This window comes from Triticum aestivum, chromosome 7B (assembly GCF_018294505.1).
Source record: "Triticum aestivum cultivar Chinese Spring chromosome 7B, IWGSC CS RefSeq v2.1, whole genome shotgun sequence".
Lineage (NCBI taxonomy): Eukaryota > Viridiplantae > Streptophyta > Magnoliopsida > Poales > Poaceae > Triticum > Triticum aestivum.
Window position 1 is genome coordinate 591,224,543 of NC_057813.1, and position 27,334 is coordinate 591,251,876.

At 43.6% G+C, this 27,334-nt stretch overlaps 1 long non-coding RNA gene across 1 annotated transcript; it reads left to right on the forward strand.

Annotated features, from left to right (window-relative positions):
- Positions 1–22,428: 22,428 nt before the first annotated feature.
- Positions 22,429–25,457, forward strand: LOC123162601 (uncharacterized). Its single transcript, XR_006481359.1, has 5 exons — positions 22,429–22,722; positions 23,699–24,109; positions 24,232–24,415; positions 24,494–24,582; positions 25,129–25,457. It is a non-coding gene; the product is annotated as an uncharacterized lncRNA (long non-coding RNA).
- Positions 25,458–27,334: the final 1,877 nt, after the last annotated feature.

Consider the following 27,334-nt stretch of genomic DNA (forward strand, 5'->3'; position numbering starts at 1 on the left):
ATTTGGTCGCAGGGTTGTTTGAGAGAGACCAGCTCCATCCTATGCCTCCCACAGATTGATAAACCTTAGGTCATCCACTTGAGGGAAATTCGCTACTGTCCTACAAACCTCTGCACTTGGAGGCCCAACAGCATCTACAAGAAGAAGGTTGTGTAGTAGACATAAAGCTCTTTTCTGGCACCGTTGCCGGGGAGGTGAGTGCTTGAAGGTATATCTTTAGGTCTTGCAATCAAATCTTTTTGTTTCTTGTTTTATCACTAGTCTAGTCCATAAAAGAAAATTATAAAAAAATGGAATTGAGTTTGCCTCATACGCTTCATCTTTTTAATATCTTTCGTGAGAATGATGGAAACGAAAATTGTGCTCAAGTGCTAGAAGAAGTCTGTAAAATGTTTGGCACTAAATCTTTGAATGACGAGCTTGGTTGCAATGTTGTTAGTATGAACTCTTTGAATATCCATAGTACTAATGATGATTGCACTAGTCATGATGAAAATGTCTCTTATAAGCATGTCAACTTTTGTGGAGTGCATAGAATTTGCAAGTACACACCAAATAGGGAAGATAGATTTTGCAAGAGGCATAAGTATTTAGAAACTAAATGGTTGCAGGAAATGCTAGATGTTTGTGCTGAAAATTTAAATTTTTTGCCATACTTGTGAACTTTGAATTGAACATGGTCATTTAAATCTCTAATGCAAATTGTTTCATGATCGAATCGTGTCCAGAAATTGTGATGACTTGATTTCCCTTGCACATCATAATGAACTTAGTTTGCTTTTGGGTTATGAAGAAATGAAACATATAACTAAGCATATTCCAGAATATAACCTTGAGAAATTCCTTGATATTGATCTAGAGGAAATTTATATGTATTGTGCGGTGAATTGCATTGAAAATCCTTATATTGCCAATTACATAAAGAAAAGAAACCAAATAGAAGATGAAGAGAATACTAATGAAAGGGAAGAAACTTCCCAATATCCTCCTATTATATCTTATGATGAATCAGGTAATGAGGAGGAGCTTTCTATTCAACCAATCTCATTAATAAGGAGCTCCAAAAAGAGGGTTAACCCCACACATGATGTGAAGAAGAAAAAGAAAAGACGGAGAAGCAAAGGTAGAAAGGTATCCCTCCCAAATGATGTTGCTCCTATTACTCATTGTGATGATGATAATTGCTATACTACTCGTGCTATCCATACTATTAATGATGAGAGTGATTATGCTTATGATATAAAAAGGCTCAAGCTTGGGGATGCTATGTTTGATGAGAATGACATGTTTGAGAATATATTTGCTGCAATTAATGTTTGTCCTAAGCTTGGGGATGCTACGTTTAATGAAGATGATATTTTTAGCCTCCCAACTTTCGATGAGCAAATTTATTATGATGATAGCATGCACCCTATTTATGATGGTTATATTGATGAAAGTGGGTTTGGAAGAGTGTCAACTTTAGGAAGTAATGATCCCACTATTTTGGAGGGTGTTGAATCTAATAATATTTATGAAAGTGAATTTAGAGAGATCATGACTTTATTTAGTGATGAATCCACTATTTTGGAAGAGGTTTCAATTGATTATGATGAGAACAAAGTTGCTACTTATGATGATTATTGTGATGAAACTTATGCTATAAAAAGTAGTGATGATTATATTTATAAAACTTATCATGATTATGATTACCCTTTTTCTGAACATTACTCTTTTAATATGGAAACAATTTATAGTATTCGAGTCTCTTATGATACTCCCACTATTTCGAATGAGAAGAATTTTGCTTATGTGGAGAGTAATAAAAATTCTATGCTTGTAGATCATGAAAAGAATGCTTTATGTGATGGATATATTGTTGAATTCATTCATGATGCTACTGAAAATTATTATGAGGGAGGAACATATGCTTGTAGGGATTGCAATAACATCAAGTTTCCTCTCCATGTGCTTAAAATCTTGAAGTTATGCTTGCTTTGCCTTCCTATGCTAGTTTATTATTGTTCACATAAGTTGTTTGCTCACAAAATACCTATGCATAGGAAGTGGGTTAGACTTAAATGTGCTAGTCATATGCTTCATGATGCTCCCATTATGTTTCAATTCTTATCTTTTATGTGAGTATCATTGTCATCATCATGCCTAGCTAGAAAGGCATTAAAGAAAAGCGCTTGTTAGGAGACAACCCAATATTTACCCTTACTGTTTTTGTGTGTCCACATGATTATTCTACTGTAGTAATCATGTTTTATATCTTTTATTTCAATAAAGTGCCAAGTAAGACCTTTAGGATAACTTACGGTGATAGTTGTGTTGATCCTGCTGAAAATCAGAAATTTTTTCACCCAGTAAATTAGTTTTGATAATTCACAGAAACGTGATATTTATCTGATTCGTTTTTCTTTGTATTGGTACACAAATTTATCAGGTTTTCCTAATTTGGTAGGATTTTTGGAGTTACAGAAGTATTCGAGAGTTACAGATTACTACAGACTGTTCTGTTTTTGACAGATTCTGTTTTCTATGTGTTGTTTGCTTATTTTGATGAATCTATGAGTAGTATCAGAGGGTATGAACCATAGAGAAGTTGGAATACAGTAGATACTACACCAATATGAATTTAGTATGAGTTCATAACAGTACCTAAGTGGTGATTTATTTTCTTATACTAACGGAGCTTACGAGTTTTCTGTTAAGTTTTGTGTTGTGAAGTTTTCAAGTTTTGGGTAAAGATTCGATGGACTATGGAATAAGGAGTGGCAAGATCCTAAGCTTGGGGATGCCCAAGGCACCCCAAGGTAATATTAAAGGACAACCAAGATCCTAAGCTTGGGGATGCCCCGGATGGCATCCCCTCTTTCGTCTTCATTCATCAGTAACTTTATTTGGAGCTATATTTTTATTCACCACATGATATGTGTTTTGCTTGGAGCGTAATTTTGTTTTATTTTGTTTTGCTTGCTGTTTGAATAAAATACCAAGATCTGAAATTCTTAAATGTTAGAGAGTCTTCACATAGTTGCATAATTATTCGACTACTCATTGATCTTCACTTATATCTTTTGGAGTAGTTTGTCATTTGCTCTAGTGCTTCACTTATATATTTTTAGAGCACGACGGTGGTTTTATTTTATATAAATTATTGATCTCTCATGCTTCACTTATACTATTTTGAGAGTCTTTTAGAACAGAATGGTATTTTCTATGGTTATGAAATTGGTCCTAAGATGATGGGCATCCAAGTTGGGTATAATAAAAACTTTCATATAAAGTGCATTGAATACTATGATAAATTTGATACTTGATAATTGTTTTGAGATATAAAGGTGGTAATGTTAGAGTCATGCTAGTTGGGTAATTATAAAATTGAGAAATACTTGTGTTAAAGTTGGCAAGTCCCGTAGCATGCACGTATGGTGAAAGTTGTGTAACAAATTTGTAGCATGGGGTGCTCTTTTGATTGCCTTCCTTATGAGTGGAGGTCGGGATCGCGCGATGGTTAACTCCTACCATCCCTTCCCCTAGGAGAATGCGTAGTAGTACTTTGCTTCGAGGGCTAATAAACTTTTGCAATAAGTATATGAGTTCTTTTTGACTAATGTAAGTCCATGGATTATACGCACTCTTACCCTTCCATCACTGCTAGCCTCTACGGTATCGTGCATTGCCCTTTCTCACCTTGAGAGTTGGTGCAAACTTCGCCGGTGCATCCAAACCCCGTGATACGATACGCTCTATCACACATAAACCTCCTTATATCTTCCTCAAAACAGCCACCATACCTACTTATTATGGCATTTCCATAGCCATTCCGAGATATATTGCCATGCAACTTTCCGCCGTTCCGTTTATTATGACACATTCCATCATTGTCATATTGCTTTTGCATGATCATGTAGTTGACATCGTATTTCTGGCAAAGCCACCTTCATAATTATTTCATACATGTCGCTCTTGATTCATTGTATATCCCGGTACATCGCCGGAGGCATTCATATAGAGTCATATTTTGTTCTAGTACCGAGTTGTAATCCATGAGTTGTAAGTAAATAGAAGTGTGATGATCATCATTATTAGAGCATTGTCCCTTGAAAATAAAGGCCAAAAAAGAGAAAGGCCAAATAAAAAATAGAAAGGCCAAATAAAAAAAGGAAGGCCCAAAAAAAAGGGGACAATGTTACTATCCTTTTCCACACTTGTGCTTCAAAGTAGCACCATGATCTTCATGATAGAGAGTCTCCTATGTTGTCACTTTCATATACTAGTGGAATTTTTCATTATATAACTTGGCTTGTATATTCCAATAATGGGCTTCCTCAAAATGCCCTAGGTCTTCGTGAGCAGGCAAGTTGGATGCGCACCCACTTAATTTCTTTTGTTGAGCTTTCATACATTTATAGCTCTAGTGCATCTGTTGCATGGCAATCCCTACTCCTCGCATTGACATCAATTGATGGGCATCTCCATAGCCCATTGATTAGCCGCGTCAATGTGAGACTTTATCCTTTTTTGTCTTCTCCACACAACCTCCATCATCATATTCTATTCCACCCATAGTGCTATATCCACGGCTAACGCTCATGTATTGCGTGAGGGTTGAAAAAGCTGAAGCGCGTTAAAAAGTATGAACCAATTGCTTGGCTGAAACCGGGGTTGTGCATGATGGGAGTATTTTGTGTGACGAAAATGAAACATAGCCTAACTATATGATTTTGTAGGGATAAGCTTTCTTTGGCCATGATATTTTGAGAAGACATGATTGCTTTGTTAGTATGCTTGAAGTATTACTATTTTTATGTCAATATGAACTTTTATCTTGAATCATTTGGATCTGAACATTCATGCCACAATAAAGAAAATTACATTGAGAAATATGCTAGGTAGCATTCCACATCAAAAATTCTGTTTTTATCATTTACCTACTCGAGGACGAGCAGGAATTAAGCTTGGGGATGCTTGATACGTCTCCAACGTATCTATAATTTTTGATTGTTCCATGCTATTATATTACCTGTTTTGGATGTTTATGGGCTTTACTAAACACTTTTATATTATTTTTGGGACTGACCTATTAACCAGAGGCCCAGCCCAAATTGCTGTTTTTTGCCTATTTCAGTGTTTCGCAGAAAAGGAATATCAAACGGAGTCCAAACGGAATGAAACCTTCGAGAGAGTTATTTTTGGAACGGAAGCAATCCAGGAGACTTGGAGTAGACGTCGTGGAAGCAACGAGGAAGCCACGAGGCAGGGAGGCGTGCCCTACCCCCCTGGGCGCGCCCCCACCCTCGTGGGCCCCTCGTGGCTCCCTTAACCGACTTCTTCGCCTATATATATCAATATACCCTAAAAACATCGAGGAGCACCATAGATCGGGAGTTCCTCCACCGCAAGCCTCTGTAGCCACCAAAAACCAATCGGGACACTGTTCCGACACCCTACTGGAGGGGGGATCCATCATCGATGGCCATCTTCATCATCCTGGCGCTCTCCATGACAAGGAGGGAGTAGTTCACCATCGGGGATGAGGGTATGTACCAGTAGCTATGTGTTTGATCTCTCTCTCTCATGTTCTTGAGGTGATACGATCTTGATGTATCGCGAGCTTTGCTATTATAGTTGGATCTTATGATGTTTCTCCCCCTCTACTCTCTTGTGATGAATTGAGTTTTCCCCTTGAAATTGTCTTGTCGGATTGAGTCTTTAAGGATTTGAGAACACTTGATGTATGTCTTGTCGTGCTTATCTGTGGTGACAATGGGATATTCACGTGATCTACTTGATGTATGTTTTGGTGATCAACTTGTGGGTTCTGTATCATTGTGAACTTATGCATAGGGGTTGGCACACGTTTTTGTCTTGACTCTCCGGTAGAAACTTTGGGGCACTCTTTGAAGTTCTTTGTGTTAGTTGAATAGATGAATCTGAAATTGTGTGATGCATATCGTATAATCATACCCACGGATACTTGAGGTGACATTGGAGTATCTAGGTGACACTAGGGTTTTGGTTGATTTGTATCTTAAGGTGTTATTCTAGTATGAACTCTATGATAGATCGAACGGAAAGAATAGCTTCATGTTATTTTACTACGGACTCTTGAATAGATCAATCAGAAAGGATAACTTTGAGGTGGTTTCGTACCCTACAATAATCTCTTCGTTTGTTCTCCGCTATTAGTGACTTTGGAGTGACTCTTTGTTGCATGCTGAGGGATTGTTATATGATCTAATTATGTTATTATTGTTGAGAGAACTTGCACTAGTGAAAGTATGAACCCTAGGCCTTGTTTCGAAGCATTGCAATACCGTTTGTGCTCAATTTATCATTAGTTACCTTGCTGTTTTTATATTTTCAGATTACAAAAACCTATATCTACCATCCATATTGCACTTGTATCACCATCTCTTTGCCGAACTAGTGCACCTATACAATTTTCCATTGTATTGGGTGTGTTGGGGACACAAGAGACTCTTTGTTATTTGGTTGCAGGGTTGTTTGAGAGAGACCATCTTCATCCGACGCCTCCCATGGATTGATAAACCTTTGGTCATCCACTTGAGGGAAATTTGCTACTGTCCTACAAACCTCTGTACTTGGAGGCCCAACAACGTCTATAAGAAGAAGGTTGTGTAGTATACATCACGTCACCCCCTGGTTTTCTTTTATTTCGAATGTAAATCAAATTTTGACCAGAACTTTGACTGGTTGTAACTCCTAAACCACAAGTTCAAATGAGTTGATTCTTTTTGCATTGTGTTCTTACTAGAAAGCTCTGGTAGCACACCCAAGATGAGATTTCTCTGCTGTCTAGATTTTCTGGTAATTTTCATAAGTGTTCCTGATGTTTTCTTTTTGTCATTTTATTTATTTTCAGAAGGAGAAGCTTGTCTTCAAGATATCCAGGAGGAGTGTGAAGATCCTCTGAACTAAGGCAAGCCACACAAACATTTTCATGGTGTCTTTGCAATATCCATGATTTTTCCAACTTGAATATGAGTTATTTCTTGCATATAGTAATTAAGTGAATAATACTTGTGTTAGTTATTTTGTCATGAGCAAGATGCTTAGTTTACAGAAGTGAGTACTTGAACTAGTGAGATATAGCATGAGTAGCTTGACTATGTGATTTTGTTATGACTATGGTATGACTAGCATCGGTATTATTTTTTGTATGTGCATGATGAGTTTCATATGGTAAATGATAAGCTAAAAATGATGAGTGCAAATAACCAGTAAGAAAGAACTAGTAAAGTTTAGTGATGATTTGTGCAAGTAGAACTTTTGATGAGGTTGATCTATTATTTCTAAGTGATATGAGATGCATGTCATATGGTTGCATGAGCATGGCATATGGTGACTCGAGCATTTTATTTCAAGTTAAACCTGATGTTAATTGAACTTGAACATAAAGTTGATCGGGTCATGGTGCCACTGACTCGGGCTGACCAGTGCAACCACATTTGCCTTTTATGGGAAGGTCGTTAGTCGGTCCATTGTCATGCCTCTTGTCGGTGCCTCCAATGAGGGAAGGTTATGGGCGTGCGTTACCCTAGCCCGGTAGGCAGCCATAACCTTGTGTGCCCATTGTTGTTGATATGGTACCTTGTCCCTGTTTGTGGCCGTTTTTGTTTTGCCACGACGGTGGCCGTGATGCCTTTGGTAGGCACGGGGCCACCCATGACTTAGCCAAGTGGGGAGTTAGTCGGAGTGGCCGAGAGAGTGTCATGGCAATGGATGAGTTCTGTCGGAATGTCATTGGTCCACCCGAATGGGAGTGTGAAGCCATGGGTTCTGTGGTGTGGGTACAGTGCGCTACCTCTGCAGAGTGTATTTAATCTATCGATAGCTGTGCCCACGGATAAGGGCCCAGTTCGTAAGTAAGTCACACCATGGATCAAATTTTATAAAGTAATCTTGCACACTAAGTTATTTGCATGGCACTGGTTAAATTGTGATGATGTCAGTGAGACTGACCGTGGCTTGAACCGAGTATGGTTCCATTTGTGGTCCGTGAATGATCACCGTTTGGTTACGAGGTAACCCGTTGGTAAGAGAGTCCGAGGGACTCGGTGCACAAATTTGGATGCATGGCATGTGAAGCATGTTGTTATTTGCATTTAACTTGATTAAATGTCATGATATTGTTTGTCATTAAGTTTATGCTTGTTGTGGGCTTGCAAGTACATTCAATGTACTGACCTGGCGTGTTATGCCAGATTTCAGGAAAGTCTAACTAGATCGGAGTGTTGTCGTGTGATAACCCACAAGTATAGGGGATAATTGTAGCCTCTTTCGATAAGTAAGAGTGTCGAACCCAACGAGGAGCTAAAGGTAGAACAAATATTCTCTCAAGCCCTATCTGCCACTGATACGACTCTATGCACGCTTTCGCCTTACCTAGAACAAGTATGAAACTAGAAGGACTTTGTAGGTGTTGTTGGATAGTTTTGCAAGAATATAAAGAACGCGTAAATAAAAAGTAGGGGTTGTTTAGATAAATATGCAATAAATTAAATATAACACGTGTGGAAAAGTGGTGGTAGGAGTTGTGAAATTGTCCCTAAGCAACTGACTACTTTACTAGACCGGTAAGCACTATTGCAATTCTATTTGAGGGAGAGGCATAAGCTAACATACTTTCTCTTCTTGGATCATATGCACTTATTATTGGAACTCTAGCAAGCATCCGCAACTACTAAAGATCATTAAGGTAAAACCCAACCATATCCCATACGCAAACAACCTACTTACTCGGGTATGTGCTTCTGTCACTCACGCCACCCACCATAAGCAAATCATGAACATATTGCAAACCCTACAGCGGGAATCCCTCACGCTTGCGCGACACGGAGGGCACAATAAGACAGCACCAATAATAAAACATGCAACTCAAACCAATCATAGCAATTCATCAATCACCAATAGGACACCAAAAATCTACTCAGACATCATAGGATGGCAACACATCATTGAATAATAATATGAAACATAAAGCACCATGTTCAAGTAGAGGGTACAGCGGGTTGCGAGAGAGTGGACCGCTGAATATAGATGGGGGAAGGTGATGGAGATGTTGGTGAAGATGGCGGAAGTGTTGGTGAAGATGGCGGTGATGATGATGGCCCCCGGCAGCGCTCCGGTGCCACCGGAAGCAAGGGGGGAGAGCCCCCCTTCTTCTTCTTCTTCCTTGACCTTCTCCCTAGATGGGAGAAGGGTTTCCCCTCTAGTCCTTGGCTCCCATGGAGTGGGAGGGGCGAGAGCCCCTCCGAGATTGGATCTATCTCTCTGTCTCTCTCTGTTTCTGCGTTCTGGGATTCTGCCTTGGCACCGTTTCTTTTATATCCGGAGATTCGTAACTCCGATTGGATTGAAACCTTCGCCCAGATATTTTTCCAAAAATTAGCTCTCTTGCAGCCAAAGAAGGGCATCAACCGCCTTATGAGGGGCCCAGGAGGGTGGGGCGCGTGCCCACCTAGAGTGGGCGTGGGCCCCTGCCTCGTGGCCACCTCGGGCACCGTCTCGCGTTGATTTTTACTTCCCAAAAATCACAAATATTCCAAAATAATTCTCCGTCCATTTTTATCCCGTTTGGACTCCGTTTGATATGGGGTTTCTGCGAAACATAAAACATGCAACAGATAGGAACTGGCACTAGGCACTGGATCAATATGTTAGTCCCAAAAAATAGTATAAAAAGTTGCCAAAAGTATATGAAAGTTATATAATATTGGCATGGAACAATCAAAAATTATAGATACAACGGAGACGTATCATTGTGTCTAGATCGTGTCCACATTGGTGTCCCTGTGCTATGGAGTCCCGCTTCGTCATTGTTCCGCTGCCGCGTAGTTTTCGTGATCGAGGCCCCTTTATGTTCACTAAATAATGTACATATTGTTCAGATGCACCGAGTGTGCCACTTGGCCTCGCTACTTGATGTAATATCGCACTATGCTTCCGCTAGTATCAATAAAGCGGTTGTTTTTTGTACCAAGATGTTGTGTATTGCAAGAAGACATGATCTCTGGGTTGGCAATGCAAGGTAAACCAGTTGCTCTGAGCCGGGGTGCCACATTAGGCCTCACCATCGTCCACCGCCTTGGTGCTCTCGGTGCGGCGTGGTCAACATGGTCAAGGAACGCCTTCCATCAGAAGAGGACTGTACGTGGATAGGCTGACAGCTGGGTCCATGGCCGCAGCAAGGAAGTGCCTATGCGCAAAATAATGATTCCTCCACCTGACAGCAGGACCTACAGGAAGGGCCTCAAAAAATGCGTTTCTCCCTGACAGCTGGGACCCACCAGCGACATCTTCGTACGCAAGGAAGTGCGTCTGTATTATGGGCAAAAAAAAAATTCTCTCCCCTGACAGTTGGGACCCACCAGCTATATCTTCGCACGGAAGGAAGTGCCTCCTTATCCTCCCTGATAGCTGGGACCCACCAGCTATATCTTCGTACGCAAGGAAGTGCGTCCGTATTACGGGCAAAAAAATGATTCTTCCCCCTAACAGTTGGTGAAAGAACATGCGGTGCCCCCATGTTTGGTTTTGGTAATTGATGACAATCTCTATGGACTAATGGTTGCCTTGAGTTATATTTGAAGGGTTTGTCCATAGGCTTTTCTTGGAGTCCATTTGTTGGTTTCAAGGAGAGTTTGTGATAACCACGGTGCTATTAAGGAATTATCCAAAGATTGGTCATGTGAGTGTTGAGCTTATTGCAAGCATGTCTTGAAGAAAAAGATTGTGTGATCATTCATGTCTACCTTCAAGACATCATTCAAATGAAGAGAGTTGGAAAGATTCAACACACAAAGCGCACAAGATGTATCGAGGGATCAAGTGATCCCATGGTATGGTAAGCATTGTCCATTACGCTTTGTGTGCTAACCCATGGTCTTCGTGAGAGTTCTTTGTGGGGTTAGGTTGCGGTGTGCAAGTTCAAGTGATGCATCACGAAGAGATAAAGTGTTTGAAGCTTGCCGTCCATTGTGGTGACAATGGACTTGTGAAGATGAGCGGAAGAGTGGCTCACTCATAGTGGAGTATGGGGGAGCAATCAACTAGTCTTCATCGAGCCAACGCAGTCAAGAAAGGTGGTCCATCTTGAGGAGGAGTAGATCGTCATCATCTAGCTCAAGTGGAATTTGTGCAAGGCAAAGGTTTGCCCTTGATAGGTTTTCTATTTTACCGGTCTCATGGTAGTTGTGGGAGACCGGGTTATAGGATCGATTGCCGTACTATCAAGCGGGGCTCTCGATGAGTTGCTTGATCGTATCGTTCGTAGAGAGCTCAAACCATTGCATCCTTGCATCATCTTTATTGGTTCTTGTTTGGTTCTTCTCCTTGTGAGATTTGGAGCTTTTGGTCATTTTCATGACAAGCTCGAGTTCATCGAAAATGGAGTTTACATGCATCTTCTATGATGTTTTCGATGTTGGAGGCTCTGCCGGTTCTTCTCTGTTGGAGGTTTCTCTCCTCTCTTGTTAGGCATACGTCCCCTGCCTCTTCTTACTAGAACCGTCGTTGTTTTGATGCTACTCGTCTTCCTCTATCCAACAAGCTTGAGTTTGCTCAATTCGGAGCTCATTTGCAGAAGTTATGGCAGTTCTGGTTTTAGTGTTTCCCTCTGTTGTCTTCTCTGCAAAATGAAGGACTCCTAGTGTTGCTGATTTGGGGCATGCGGTAGTACTGCTCTCCGGAGCGGTAGTACTGCAGGCCCTTGCGGTAGTACCGCTCTGTGGGAGCGGTAGTACCGTGGCCTCCGGCCAGGCGCAGCTGCCCGAGCGGTAGTAGGGGCGGATGTAATTTTTTACATCCGCGCCCTACGCGGTAGTACCGCGCCGCGAGCGCGGTAGTACCGTGGGCTCTGGCCAGGCTTAGCAGCATGAGCGGAAGTAGGGGCGGATGTAATTTTTTACATCCGCGCCCTACGCGGTAGTACCACTCTTCGTGTGCGGTAGTACCGTGCCGGGGTTTTGCGCAGGTCCTCCCTCAGCGGAAGTAGGTACGGAAGTAATTTTTTACGTCTGTGCCTTCTCTGCGCCTAGTGTTGCCTGCCTTACGGTAGTACCGTAGGGGCGCGCGGTAGTACCGCTCCGGCGGTTCTATCGCTCGCTGCCCTGTGCAACAGGCCTTCATCTGGCCAGAGCTGCACATGCGGTAGTACTGCAACCTGCAGCGGTAGTACCGCGGCCAACCGCGGTAGTACCGCGCCGTGCGGGCTGAGTGAGGGGATAACGGTTGGATTTTCTCCCCACCTATAAAAGGGGGTCTTCTTCCCCATTGGGATTTTATCCTTTGAGCTCGTTTTTGCCCCCATTGTTTATCTTCTCCGAGCTAGCTAACTCTCAATCCCTCCATGGATTCTTGCTAGTTTTTGAGGGAAAAGAGAGAGGAGATCTAGATCCACGTTTCCACCAATCACTTTCTCCTCTAAGTGAGGGGAACCCCTTGGATCTAGATCTTGGAGTTCTTCGTGTTCTTCCTTCGTTCTTCCTCTCATTTTCCTCCCTAGCATTAGTTGCTTTGGTGGGATTTGGGAGAGAAGGACTTGGGCACTCCGTGTGCCCTTGCCATTGCATTTGGTGCATCGGTTTGAGTTCTCCACGTGATACGTGGAAGTTACAAGTTGAGAAGCTTATCACTCTTGGGTGCTTGGTGCCCTTGAGCTTGTTTATCTTGGGTGCTTGGGCCCCCTAGTCGGTTGGAGGTGTTCGGAGCTCAATCATTGTGGTGTAAAGCTCCGGGCAAGCATCGGGGTCTCCAATTAGGTTGTGGAGATCGCCCCGAGCATTTTGACGGGTACCGGTGACCGCCCCCAAGGGTTGCCAAAGTGTACGGGTTCGGTGACCGCCCCCAAGGGTCGCCATTTGTACAGGTTCGGTGACCGCCCTCAAGGGTCCCTTAGTGGAATCACGGCATCTTGCATTGTGCGAGGGCGTAAGGAGATTACGGTGGCCCTAGTGGCTTCTTGGGGAGCATTGTGCCTCCACACCTCTCCAAACGGAGATTAGCATCCGCAAGGGTGTGAACTTCGGGATACATCATCGTCTCCGCGTGCCTCGGTTATCTCTTACCCGAGCCCCTTACTTATGCACTTTACTTTGTGATAGCCATATTGTTCTTTGTCATATATCTTGCTATCACATAGTTTGCTTATCTTGCTTAGCATAAGTTGTTGGTGCACATAGGTGAGCCTAGTTGTTGTAGGTTTTGTGCTTGACAAATTAACCGCTAGGTTTATTCCGCATTTGTTCAAGCCTCTACCGTAATTATTTTAAAACGCCTATTCACCCCCCCCCTCTAGGCGACATTCACGATCTTTCAGTTAGGACCCACCAGCTATATCTTTGCACAAAAGGAAGTGCCTCCTTATCCTTCCTGATAGCTGGGACCCACCAGCTATATCTTCGGACAGAGGAAATGCCTCCTTATCCTCTGTGACAGTTGGGACCCACCGGGTCGAACCATACGTCAGGTTCTCTGTCTGGTCGCGATCGTGTACGTACATACGGGTCGATCGGTCTCTCTGCAATGATGAACCGTCTTCGAGTAAGGATATGCCCATGTCGTAGCAGAAGCGAGGACGTGGCATGTCACGCAGTCCCGTCTATATATATTGTGTACACGTATGTACAACCACGCTGCAAGAAATTAAATATGGCTACGTACGTACATACGGGCGGGGTCTTGAACGCGTACTCATGCATACGTACGGCCAGGGCTCGTGTACATGGAGAGGCAATGGACGGCAGTGACGTTGTCCTGTTCATTGGCAGCTAACCGTCTGGGTCGAAACAGAGGAAATAGCGTCGTCTTCATCGAGAGCCAAGTGACTGGGTCGGAATGCGTCCTGTTCATCGGGAGCGAAGCCACTGGGTCAGAACGCATCGTGTTCATCGGGAGCCAACTGGCATGGACGGAACAGCCGAAACAAGGCATGGCATACTGCAGAACGGAGGAAACGGGCCTTCTGTTCGACCGCGTACGGTCGAAATGGGGTCCTGTTCATCGGGAACGGTCTAGCGTACCTCAAAACGGTGGAAACAGACTTCTGTTCGAGCTCCTACGGTCGAAACGGGGTCCTGTTGATCGGGAGGGGTGTGGCATACCGCAAAGTGGAGGAAACGGACTTCTCTTCGACCTCCTACGATCGAAACGGGGGTCCTGTTCATTGGGAGGGATGTGGCGTACCGCAAAATAGGACTCCACGGGCTATTGTTCATCCACCGTCGACTTCCTCCAGCCTCCACCGGCAACTGTTCATCCAGCCCTCCACGGGGTCCTGTTCATCCAGCCTCCACCGGCTACTGTTCAACCAGCCCTCCACAGGGTCCTGTTCCACCAGCCCCTCCACGGGGTCCTGTTCAACCAGCCCTCCACGGGCTCCCCCCATCGGCTACTGTTCATCCACCCCCACCTCCTTGATCGGGGTCCTATTCATCCAGCGGCAACGACCTCTACTACCACGGGATCCTGTTCATCCAACCCCCACCGGGAACTGTTCATCCAACCCCAACCACGTATGTCTCGACTCGTTCAACCAACCCCACGTTCACTGTTCATCAAGAGGCAACAGGTTCGATCGGTTTCAGTTAGCAGTAGTAGTGAAGGAATCACTCGGGTTCAGTTAACAGCAAGGGATCGATCAGGGTTCAGTAATGTAGCTAGTGCAATCACTCGGGTTTAGTTAGAGCCCAACGCCTCGCTCGGGTTCAGTTAGAGCGCAATCCCTCGCACACACGCGCGTACGTGTACGAGAGAAACGCGCAAACCTCCGTGCATCGCTCGGCCCCGACCACCCAGCGTAACCGGGAACTCCCTGAAATTTTCCTCGCCCTCACTTCTACCATGATATTTTCTGTCATGGACGACCCAAAGAATGTCATGCAAGTGCATCTCAGGCCCGCCCAGGACGAAAAGCCCATTTTCTGTCATGATTTTTTGTCATAGAAGTAGGAGCCCACCACATCTATGATGATACCAGGTTTTGTCATAATTATCGTCATAGAAGTGTCATAAGTATGACAGAAAAAAAATTCGTTCGGCCCAAAATATCATGGATGTGTCTTTTTTTTTGTAGTGTATCCGAAATAATTCCAAATTTTAACACGACACTCATATATTTCTATGTTGCCTCTATAAAAAATCAAGGGGGGAGGCAGCGTATATCGTTTCGCATACAAAGGTGACACGTCCCCCCTCCGGAACCACAAGACTTCTCGAGAGAATCTCCGGTTTGCAAGAAGCTTATACCAAAAACTTGTCCAAATGTGGCCAATTTTTTTACCACAGCATATTGGTGGCATGAAATGACACCATGCCAAGTTTCATGATTTTCAGGCGAGTTTTGAATTTCCAGGAATTTAAAAACCAAGTTTCTCAATGTTCCCGGCCGAGCCACGACGCTAGACGTTTGAATTTCATCCCATTTCTTGCATGGGACCTATAAATTCACCCAAGACACACATGTGGATTTTTCAACAAATTTTGGTGCACTAGAGCATGTGCTTGTAATTCAAATTTGAATTATGCACATTAAATGCCTGGAAACTCAATTAATGCATAAAAATGACAAATGAACCCGAAATAATTCCAAAATTAAAAACTACACTCATGTAGTTGCATGTTCACTGTACATAAATGTTCTGGCATACACTTCACCATCCTTTCCCTCTGTAACACCATTTTGTCTTTCAAAACATAATGAAAAAATCAGGTATACCACAAACAGTTTACTAGAAAGAATCGTGTGGGATGCGATATAAAATATCTTGGCGCACCGTCTTGTCTGGCTTACGCAGGAAGCTTCGTCATCTACAGTCCACCGCCCCCGCTTGAATCACACTTGCGCGCCAGTTTCTCGCGGCACCGAGCAAAAATTTTCTGCCACCGCAGAAATATCTATCTCCCCGCCCCTCCCTCCCACCAAAAGCCACATTTCCACTGTTCCTCCTTGCTTTCTAGTTCAAACCTTCACCGATGCTTACTGGTAGCTCAGCCTCCTCGTCGGCGACCCGTCTTCTTGCATCACTGCCTCCTCGCCGGCGACACTTCTTCTTGCAGTGCCACCTCCTCGTCGGCGACCCTTCTTCTTGCTGCATGACCTCCTCGCCACCGACCCTTCTTATTGCTGCGCGGCCTCGTTGATATGGTCACGTAATACACACCCGAACCACACCATCCTCCTCCTTCCCCGTCCCACATGCCCCGACTGACGGCGCGACACCTTTCGCCGAAATCACTGTCCCCCTCCTCCAATTAAGCGCCGCCCACAACCATTTTGCACACAGTATAATGTGGAGCTCAGAACATCTGGCAGCGGAGAAGCATCGCGGCTGCACACGCGCATGAGGTCGCTATGGCTGCCATGCGTGCCGACCGCCAGATCTTGAAGGAGCACCTCGTCTTTCAGGCCACCATCGACACCGCCATGCGGTTGTCTACTTTAAAATACAATTTGTGTTGTTTTCTTGAGGCCACCGCTAGTGCCTTCTAGTGATTTGTCCTCTGTAATGTTAATATGCAATCTGATGTTCAGTTAACAGTTTGGTCCTCTAAAATGTAATGTTCAGTTAATAGTCTGGTTCAACAATTGCTACATTTCATAGTACTGTTCTCAAGCATTCTTTGTTTTGTTAATTGTCTTATCTTCTAGTACATGTTTCTATTCTGCAATGTCGTGCTCGGTTAACTATTTTTGTTCATTTCGTCTGCTGTCCATTTAACTGTTTGGTTCAATTTTGCAATTTGATTTTCATTTGTTGTGGGTACAATTTTGTATTATTATGCATGTGAAATAAATCGAACTCAATACATATTCTACTGATAGTATGGCAACTCTCAGTTAACCTGATCAAGATCTTCCTTATGTGTGTTGCAGGGAAACAATGGGAGACAATGCGGTTTACCATCGAGGTTTGCTCATGCATGGTCCTTTCGCTAATAGCACATTATTGTGCACTTGCAGGGATCATTCTAATATTTAGGTTTCTTACAATTTGGTCTTGCACATGTAGGTCCTGCTGTCAGAGGCTTAGACCCACTGTTCGACCCATTTTGCATATGGGGAAATGAGATGTCCATGAATATGAGTCAAGCTAAGAAACTCAGAAGATTGTTAGTATGAAGAAACTTGCGATGAATAGCAGCAAGATCTTTGTTTGCACAATGAAAAAGACATCAGTCAACTATAGGATGATACTAACTCTTTTACCTTGTTTTCACCCCTTGCACCATTTCAAAATTTATAACAGCGATTTATGCATATCTTTGTTTTCAGTACTTTTCAAAGCAATTCACCGATGATTACCTCTCAAACCACCTGCATGGTCAAGAGGCGAGGAAGTTATCCATTCAACACCCATGGTACAAAATTGAAGTCTTCCTGAAGAGAACGAAGGTTGGGCGGGCAATTATCCATAGCCACTGGCCTAAAGTTGTAAGGACATTCAACATCACTGAAGTCTCAATATTTGCCTTCCGATTCTGTAGTTTCCCAGATGAGATTCATCTGTCTATTTACTGTGAATGATGCTACTTTCCAAAGGTTTTCGATGTTGCATGTGAAACTTGGTGTTGTTGTGTAATGACGTAACTGAGTGCCGAGGCTATCTGATGTAATTTGATTATGAAATCCTGGTTGCCGTTATATGGATATGACATATCTGGTGTGTTTTATAAGAAATATCAATTTGATTACTACATGAATTATAAATAATAGGCTAATTACCCTGCTTATCAAGGTTTTCTATTGCAGACGGTTACTCAGACAACACCATGGGTGATGAACTCAAACAACCCACACGGTTTCTAGAAAGTAGGCGTGTTCGATGAACTAACAATCACACATGGCTTGCTGCAGAGAACTGTTTGTGTTAGGCCACCTTGCACAAACGTCTCCACACAAAAAAACTATGTGTGACATACATACGAACGAAAATGTTTTTCTAGGATTCACCGTGTGGGATGTACATACGAACGGAAACGATTGGGTTTTGATGCCTGGCCAGATCGCACACAAGCTCATTTTGCTGCAGCCTGTTTGCTAGGAGGGCCCATCCCCGATGGTTTCTGGGTCGTGTGGGAAGGACCCCCCTATCGCCAACACTCACTTGGCGACAGTTCCAAACAACGTCGCAGAAAGGGGTTAAAAACCTTTTGTATAGCAGGTCTTTGCACCAGTGGGCGTCACATAGTCATATTTAGATAGTATAAGACGTGTAATATATACTCTGACAGAGCGCATGAATCTCGAGGAAACTAGACGGATGGCGGATGGTGTGCTGATACCTACCGCCACCGATTAAATTACTTATTCAACCATCACAACTTGTGAAGAAGGTTGCAGGAGCGATGCACAAAGGCTACTTTTGGTCCTGCGGGTTAATTAGTGAAAATGGCAGGGGGTATCTACAAAATGTTCAGCAACAACTGGACTGGGCCAGTTGGCACCACTTGGCCGCCTATGATTGGCTCAGGACTAAATTTGCACATTGTGTGCAAGTTCTAGGACTACGTAGTTCACTTTTGCCAGTTCTAGGACTAAACCATCACATGTTAGACAAGTTCTAGGACCTGTAGTGCCTTTTCCTCCTTTTCTATATTTACAACATGTATATCGTTGTATCATGACTCGTGGTTGTATGCCATTGAATATTTGGTGCATTTATCTATGATTAATAACGATATATAGCCTCCCTAGAGTGATCTTAGATATGCCTTTGCAGGTTTTGCTTTACGATCCAAGTAAGAGATTTGACAAGAACTGGTATTTTTCAATCAGAGAGGATTCTTCATCAATTTTGTGGAAAGTACAATATTTAACAGATGTTTGTTTAGTTATGTTTCCAACCAATGTATCATCGAGCAGTTTCTATTCCAAAACCATTGTAGTTTTCCCTTGAAAAAAGAACAGTTATACTTAATCAACAACAATGGTCACAGAGTAGCATTCAAAGATGTTCTTTCCTTTTAGGTTTTGACAAATATCTTCAGAATTGTACAGTCACTTCAAAAAAAATTGTACAATCACTCACCTTATTAATCTTTTGATCTCCATAGATGCTATGTTTATCACCCAGTTTAATCTCAGACTACTATTTATTAAGTCGCCATTCATTGGCCCATGCTTTGTTGATCAATTCAGATAAAGTCCGTTGTTTGCTTGAATTTGTTATGTGAGAAGCTACAAAACTAGACAAGTTCTTCTTAATCAATTTGAACTGAAAATCAACCCCCATAATTCAGAGGGGAAAACTAGAATAAGTCGTCATTAGTATCGAGGTAGCCAACAAATCTGCCGCCATATTGGCCTCCCTAGGACAATGATGAAAACTAATAGAAGTAAAATTACGACAAAGAAAGTAACATTCCTCATATATTGCTACTCCTGGGCCAAGAGAGTTTCCATCGTTGTTCATGATTTCGATCACCTCCATACAATCAACTTCGATCTCCAGCTTGTTGCAACCAACATTACTTGCCAGTATGAGTCCATCCTTCAATCCTCGAGCTTCAGTCGTTGCTGCATCCTCTACAAAGGGGATATTACTGCATGAAGCCGCACTGAAAGCACCATATTCATCTCGGATAATAGCACCCGAACCCCCTGTACCGTTGTCTACATCAAAGGATGCATCAATGTTGAGTTTGACAAAACTGCTTAGCGGTCTCTTCCATCCATATCTTCTGATCCAGCATGTACCCATCTGTTTTGCTCGCGCAATTTTTTTTGTTAGAATTGCAATAGCTTTTGCAGAACTTGCGGGCTCTTATTGTAACATTTCCCCATGAGTAAATCTCCTCCTTTCCCACCATATGTACCACACAGCCACTGCTATCAAATCCTTCCTGTTAACATTAGGTAGTGATGGAATATTGGTGCACGACATTAGCAACAGGTCACCAAGGACCGAAGCACCTTCCCTCTCAGTATTGCACAACTCAAAAAATGTGTCAGCCATATCCAATTTTTCCCATATGAGTTGGACACGCGGGCATTTAAAAAGGCGTGATGTATACTTTCACAATCTGTAGAGCATGCAAAGTGGGCATTGCGAACTGGTAATCATGTGTCTGTTCGCAAGGATGCCACGGCAAGGAATTACACCATATAGCGCCCTCCATACGTGAATCTTAACTTTGGCCGGCACTCGAAGTCTCCAAAGAATCCTACAAACTAGACTAGTACTTGAGGACAACATCAAGTTTATTTGCCTCAACTTTCGTCCATGTTGGTAATCCCACTCCATATGATAAGCCGTTTTGACTGAAAAAATTCCACTTCTTTCGTAGTGCCATGAAACAAAATCCTCCATCATCCCCATAGCTAAGGGAATGTTTAGAATTCTTTGCGCGTCAATAGGCCAAAAAATATCTCTAATGAGCTGCTCATCCCACTGTCTTTCGTCTACATTGATTAACTCAGAGACCCTAGTAGTGACTATATTACCTCTGGGGTCATCACCTTCCTGCTTGGGCTACTAGGAACCCAGGGATCATCCCATATGCTAATTTGTGTGCCATCCCCTACTCTCCAAATATGGCCTCTCTTGAAAGTTTGAATACCACTCCACAAACTTTGCCACGTATAGGAGCTACCTTTCTTGAGAGGACAATTTAGGAGGTTACCATCAGCAAAGTATTTTTTTTTTGACAGAAAGACTGTAAGGGAACCCCCTACAGTATAATTGGTGCAACAAACCCAAATTAGAAGTACCATGCCTTGAACCTGGGTGGGTGGGAAGGCATCAGCCCCTTCCCACCACTAGGCTATGCCTTAGTCTGCATCAGCAAAGTATTTTGCTTTTAAAACTCTTGCACATAAAGAATCTGGCTCTACTAAGTCTCCGGCATTGTTTAGCAAGTAAAGTCATATTAAAACGGTGCAAATCACTGACACTCATACCTCTTTGCTCTTTGGGACACACATTTTCCACCATGCAAACCAATGCATATGCTTCTTCATATCCTCATCACCCCACTAGTTATTGAGACATAGCAGTAGTTATCCCATTACATACTTGTTTGGGTAATTTGAATACTGACATGGCATACGACGGTAGGGCTTGAACAATGGCCTTTAATAATATTTCCTTTCCTCCAAAAGAGAGCATTTTTTCCTTCCATCCTCTAATTCTTTTCAGAACTCTATCCACCAAGTGCTGAAAACTGTCAGGTCTGTCCACCCCAACTAGGGGGGGGGGGGGTAGACCCAAATACTTGTCTGTAATTGCCTCCACCCTAATACTCAGGGTTGTGCAAACTTCGGCCCTCACCTCCACAGGGTTACATGGACAAAAAAAGATACTTGATTTTGCCTCACTCACCAGTTGGCCCGAAGCTGCACAATAATCATCTAGTGCATGGCGAAGGCTAGTGGTGTTGGAGACGTCCGCTCTCATTAGGATGAGAGAATCATCAGCGAACAGAAGATGGGAAATCGATGGTGCATCCCTACATACTTTAACGCCCACCAAATTGCACGTTTCATCCTCATGGACAAGTAAGCTTGAGAGTCCTTCCGCACATAGTAAAAACAAATATGATGAGAGCGGGTCGTCAAAGACCCCGTGTAGGCAAGAAATAATCTGTAAGTGAATTATTAATCCGCACTTGGTATCTTACAGACTGAGCACACTCCATAATTAGAGCAACCCAATCAACAGAGAAGCCTAGTCGAAGCAGGATCCTCTCCAAAGAAAAAACCACTCGACCCTACCATAAGCCTTGTGCATATCCAGTTTTACCGCACAAGTACCATATTTACCTTTACTCTTCCTCTTAATAGCATGATAAGACTCAGAAGCCACCAGAAAATTATCTGTAATCAAGTGCCCCGGGACAAAAGCGCTTTGATTTGGTGATATGATTTCTGGTAAGAAATACTTGAGACGATTGGCCAATAATTTTGAAATTACCTTATAAGCCACGTTACACAAACCTATTGGCCGAAACTGTGTTATAACTTCTGGGCTGACAACCTTTTGGATAAGAACAATAGTCGTGTCGTTCCACCCTTCTGGAACTTTTCGGTTGTTTACCGCCAGCAACACTTCATCAATTAAATCCTCTCCTATGATATGCCATAACCTCTTATAAAACACAACATGTAGTCCATCAGGCCCCGGTGCATACATTAGCAAAAATACTTAAAACAAGAGAATGCACTGAAAATAAAATAAAAGCCCACAAAATCATTTTTGCCCAAAACTCGTAGCCGGCCTATTGGAAAGAAAACGCCCACTGCGTTTAAGCAAAACACCTTTCATCAGGCGGAAATAGCCCGTGAGGGGATGGGGCCCAATAATAGCCCGAAGGTCCATGTCGATCAGCTCTGCAGAGAGCCGTCCGATCAGATCAACGGGTCAGATGCAAGGCACCCGGAACAAAACAACCGAGCGGCCAGCCACACCCACACTGGCTATTTCCCCGATTCTCAGCAACGAGAGCCGACCTCGTGACGGCGCCGGCCAGCCAGGATCCATAGCGACGCGGTGGCGCCGTTCGCCGGAGTAGCGCGCCTCGACAAGAGGCCGCGCGCTGCTCCTTCGAACGGCGCTGAGCCCAGCGCAGAGGCGGGGTGTCGTCTTCCTCCGTAAGTACGGCACATCGGTGTCAACTTCCCGTGCGTCGTCCCGAGAGACCACGACATCCTGGTCCTCGTGCGGCGTCGTCGCGCGGGATCCCGGACGTGAGGCACCAACGCGGCGCCATCAGGTGAGGCCGAATCTTTTCCATTTGGGGATTTTCATGCAAGGGTTAGTGTTGGGCATTTCTAAGGTTATTAGGGTTTCGGTGATTTGGGGAAATTGGATAGTTCTTAAACAAACATCCACCATATTCTTCTAATTGCTACCCGATGCAGTATTGTCCTTATTAAACACCAATTTAACTTGAACCATCAACATTATCACATTAACCGTAGCTAATTAAAACATGGTCATCATTAATTAGCACTAACCCGATGCAATTAGGATAAGACGAGATCATTAGTTCACTAGTAAGGTCGTTAACCTGAAAGATCATTAACCTTGAACATGGATAATTAAGACTTACAAAACCATTGACATGTTAGCATGGATGATTAACAACCGAGGCATGTAAATACGATCTTGATCTCAGATTAGAACGTCCCAAACAAAAGCATTAGATGTCCCTTGCTGCCCGACAGTGAGCCCCCAGCCATATGTGAAGTTCCGACAGGGGAGAGGCAACAGTGGGGGTCCTAGTGGTGCAGGACGCCACAGGCACTGTCCCAGGATGGCCAGTGGTGGTAATCAGTCTTGGAATCCCCATGGCACCTTTTTAGGATCAGTTGTTATTGGTGGAACCTGCCCCTCCTTTTCCTTAATTACTAGGCGCTGGGACATGGGCAGGGAGTTGTTGGATCGGTGCCCCTGATCAGGGCGCACACGTGGGAGCTGAGCTCTGCCTTTTCTCTTGGCTTATTTGGACAGATGTCAATTCCAATACCTGTGACTCAAAACAGGCGAGTTACTCCCGCAATGCGCATGCCTCCTCTGTTGTGTTACTTGTTGGCTGATTCCCTTATTCACATTTTCTTTAATCTTAGTGAAGCGTAGTATTTAATTGTTTTCCCCGAATGAAGTATGGATACTCGTCTAATTTGTCTTTCCATCTTAGGATGTTTGGTCCTATCTGACAACCTTTATTTCCACTGAAACTTTTGCAGTTTCATCTTTAAATCTTGAGTTCATCAACTGAAGGAGATGTCTGTGGTTAGGTTACAAGGCGGCAGTCCAGAGCATTTGGGCAGTGGTTTCGTTGCTTACTGCAACGGATGTTCATGTCTAGTAATGACATCTTACCATGTTGTTAAATCAGCCTTCATTAATGGTCTTATGATTACGGTTATCTTTCCTGGTGGACAACCGCGCTTTCAAGCCGATGTACAAAATTTATCCGAGCCTGGGGATCTTGCTATACTTCAGTTTGATTGTGAGGGCTATATGTTTGAACCTCTGCTGTTCGCTGAAATATCTACCAATCCTGATTTATTTCCATGGACGGTTTATTTGCATGGATATTACAATGGTAAACGTGGACAACTTATCAGACCTTCGACATTACCTGGCCAAATTGAGTACGTAATGACGGTTAAATCTTACTTTTTGTGCATTTGCTGACTAATTTTTATTTGAACTGTGTTTTTTTTTGTGGTGGTTAAAATACATATTTGCTGGAACTAATTTGTTTGTATCTCAGCGGTATGTACGTAAATCAAGAAACTGGTGTTCATATGCTTTATGCAAATTACACCAGTAACCCTGGAATGTCTGGTGGACCAATTATTATGGGAGGTAGAGTCTTGGAGTCAACAAAGGGGCTGAGGCAGGAACGAGACTTGCTGTTTCAGTCCTGGGTGTACACCATGCTAGAGGATTGGACTGTAAGAGTTCCAGACTTCGTTTTTGTTGTTTTCTAAACTGTCTATAGGCAATTTTTAATCATGTGTAGTATTTGTCAGGGCGGAGCAGAAACAATTGCTGAGATGCTTGAAATGCTTGAAGAGCTTGACTATTAAAATAATCAATCTTGCAGCACCAAGTATTAAAGGTACTTCCTCCATTTTAATATATTTTTCATCAGTCAATCATCAATCACTATGTCCAATTCACTCCATTTCTTAACTTTTCTTGCATATCCAATTGTGTCCTTCATTGAGTTTATTTTCTTAAAATTCGAACTTGCTATATCTAAACAAAAACTGTGGGCGTGCTATCTCAATTAGTATGTGTGTATGCCAACAGTAGAAATTTCTTTTCTTAGATCATCACACGTACTGTACCAGTCTTGTATGCTTTGGAAGGAATTATATATCCTTCCTCACATTCACATCGACATTTAAACTTCTATGGCTGCTAATCAGTCACAAACATAACTTCACCACTCATTCAATCCTACCTGTAGAATGTTAATTCTATGGTTATTTATGTACCTTGATATAATTAGCATGGAGAGATAATTGAGTTTGTGAGTTCATAGTCGACCGCACTTTATGTTTGTGGTGTTTGAGGTCATAAATGTGTCTTTTGATGCTTGGTCTATATTTGTATTACTCTTATCATGTGTTCCTCACACTTTTTTTTGTCAATTCTGAAGCCTTCAATGAAGTATCAGTTACTTGGAGTGAATGTTTGATACGCTGCTGGAGCCTCAGGGTGGAGTGAAAGATGGTTTATTGCTTCCATACATTAAGCCGTCGTTTATTTTGGAAGTTGTCTGAGTGCGATGTGTAATTTGTATCTCTATACGGTTGTTATTTAAGTTATTCTTGTCCGAGTGACTACATCAGACTATCAAGGATTGTTATTTGTTATGTACCAATGTGGAGTCACATAGGTTATTTGTGCCTGTAGAGTAAGAATTATATTAATGTGATGGACTCCTGTCTATAAGATTCGTAATGCTTGTTGGTGTATTTTTCTTTATATACCGTGAAATACTTACTGAAAAATGCAACTGCTGATATGTCTTGCTGACACCCAGATAGAAACGTCTGCGGTTAGGCTTTGGCCCATGCTGATTTTTGGGGTATACTCAACCTGTAAAAACTAAAAACAAAACTCAATAATGGTTTGTCTATTTCTAACATGATGAGAAAAGTTCTTATATCGAAGTCTCTAAATGTGCTACTTATCCATATTCGACTTTGATATTTAGAAAATCTTGATCAACTTTTCCAGAGCTATGTAATGAAAAGAGAACCAAGGGAGGTATTGATCAAGGAGAGGGTGTAAGGTTTATAAGCACCTGTTTGGCGTGTTAGAGCATCTCCAATAGATGTAGATGCAAAAATACCTACTTTCGCATCTCTTGAGGACCAAAACCTCTCTCCAACAGATGATGTAGATAAAAAAATGTACATCTCCGTCTCTTGAAGATGTAAACTATAAGACCTCGCGGTGCAAAATAAAACTGATGGCTGCGCGTCAACTGCCTTTCATTTCATTTCCCTTCTCCCATTCCTCTTCCTCCTGGTCATTGAACGCACTGACGCCGCCATCTGACAACCACAACGCCACACCACCGCCGCCCCACGCCACCTTCGGCCCCCCTCGTCGCTCCGACTCCTCTTACCCGTCGCCACTTCGCCTCTCGCCGTCGCCTCGATCCCCACCATCGTCGCCCTATTTTCACTGTAGTCGTCCCCTGATTCGCCACCCCGCCTCCCGCCGCTGCCTCGACTCCTTGCTGCGACCACCCCACTCCGCCTCCCCCACTGCCGCCTTGAGTCTCCTCCGGCCTTGCTCCGCCTCCGCCGCCGCTGCCCCAACTCTCCTCTGGCCTCGCTCCACCTCTCGCCGTCGCCCAGCTCCGCCTACCACGGCACCTCGACTCGCCTCCGGCCCCGCTCCACCTCCGTTGCCCCAACTCTCCTCCGGCCTCGCTCCACCTCCTGTCGTCGCTATGATCCCCACTGTTGCCGCCCAGCTCCGCCTCCCATGTCACCCGACTCGCCTCCGGCCCCGCTCAACCTTTGCCGTCGCTGCCCCGACTCTCCTCCGACCTCGCTCCGCCTCTGCCACCACCTCGATCCCCACTGCCGCCGCCAATATACATCTCAAATATACATCTTCTGTTAGAGTTGCTCTTTTGCATCTTCGTTTTGCATCGTCTGTTGGAGTTGACACTTTTTTGGAGATGCAAAAAGCATTTTTTGAAGATGTAAAGTTTTACGTCTCCTGTTTTACATCTCCAAATTTGCATCTTCTCTTGAAGATGCTCTTAGAAGAAAGATTGAGAGGAAGTAAAAAAATGAAAACCAGCAGTTCAAATCTTTATTGATGGTGTTCCTCCTTTGTCTGGCTACCTCCTCCTCCTTCAAGAAAGAAAGTTAGGGTTCGTGCCTCTCGCCGGCGCCGACGTAGGTCCGCCTCGTCTCCAGTGGCCCTCGGGCCATGGAGGCGCGGTGGATCCTGGCAAGGGCCGACGGGAGGACTCCGTTTTTAGTTGTTTTTTACAATATTGCTAGGGTTTGTGTCCTGCTCAGGAAGGCGAGACGACGGCGACTCCCTGAAGATGGAATAAAGGTCTCCCCGCCTAGCCCCCATTCCGGCGGTGCGTCTAGCATCATTGGTGGGCGTGTGGAGGTGTGTCACCGGCAGATCTATCTTTGGTGGATTTGCTCGGATCTCGTCGTCGTTCGTCTACGTTCGTGTGCTTTCGTTTGGATCCTTTCGATCTACGTTATTTTTCATCAGTGGTGGTTGCTGTTCTGGGGTGCTAGTCCCATGGGGCCTTAGCACGACGACTTCCCGACTGTCTACTACAAAAAGTTGTGCCCGACTCCGGTGATGGAGGGGCG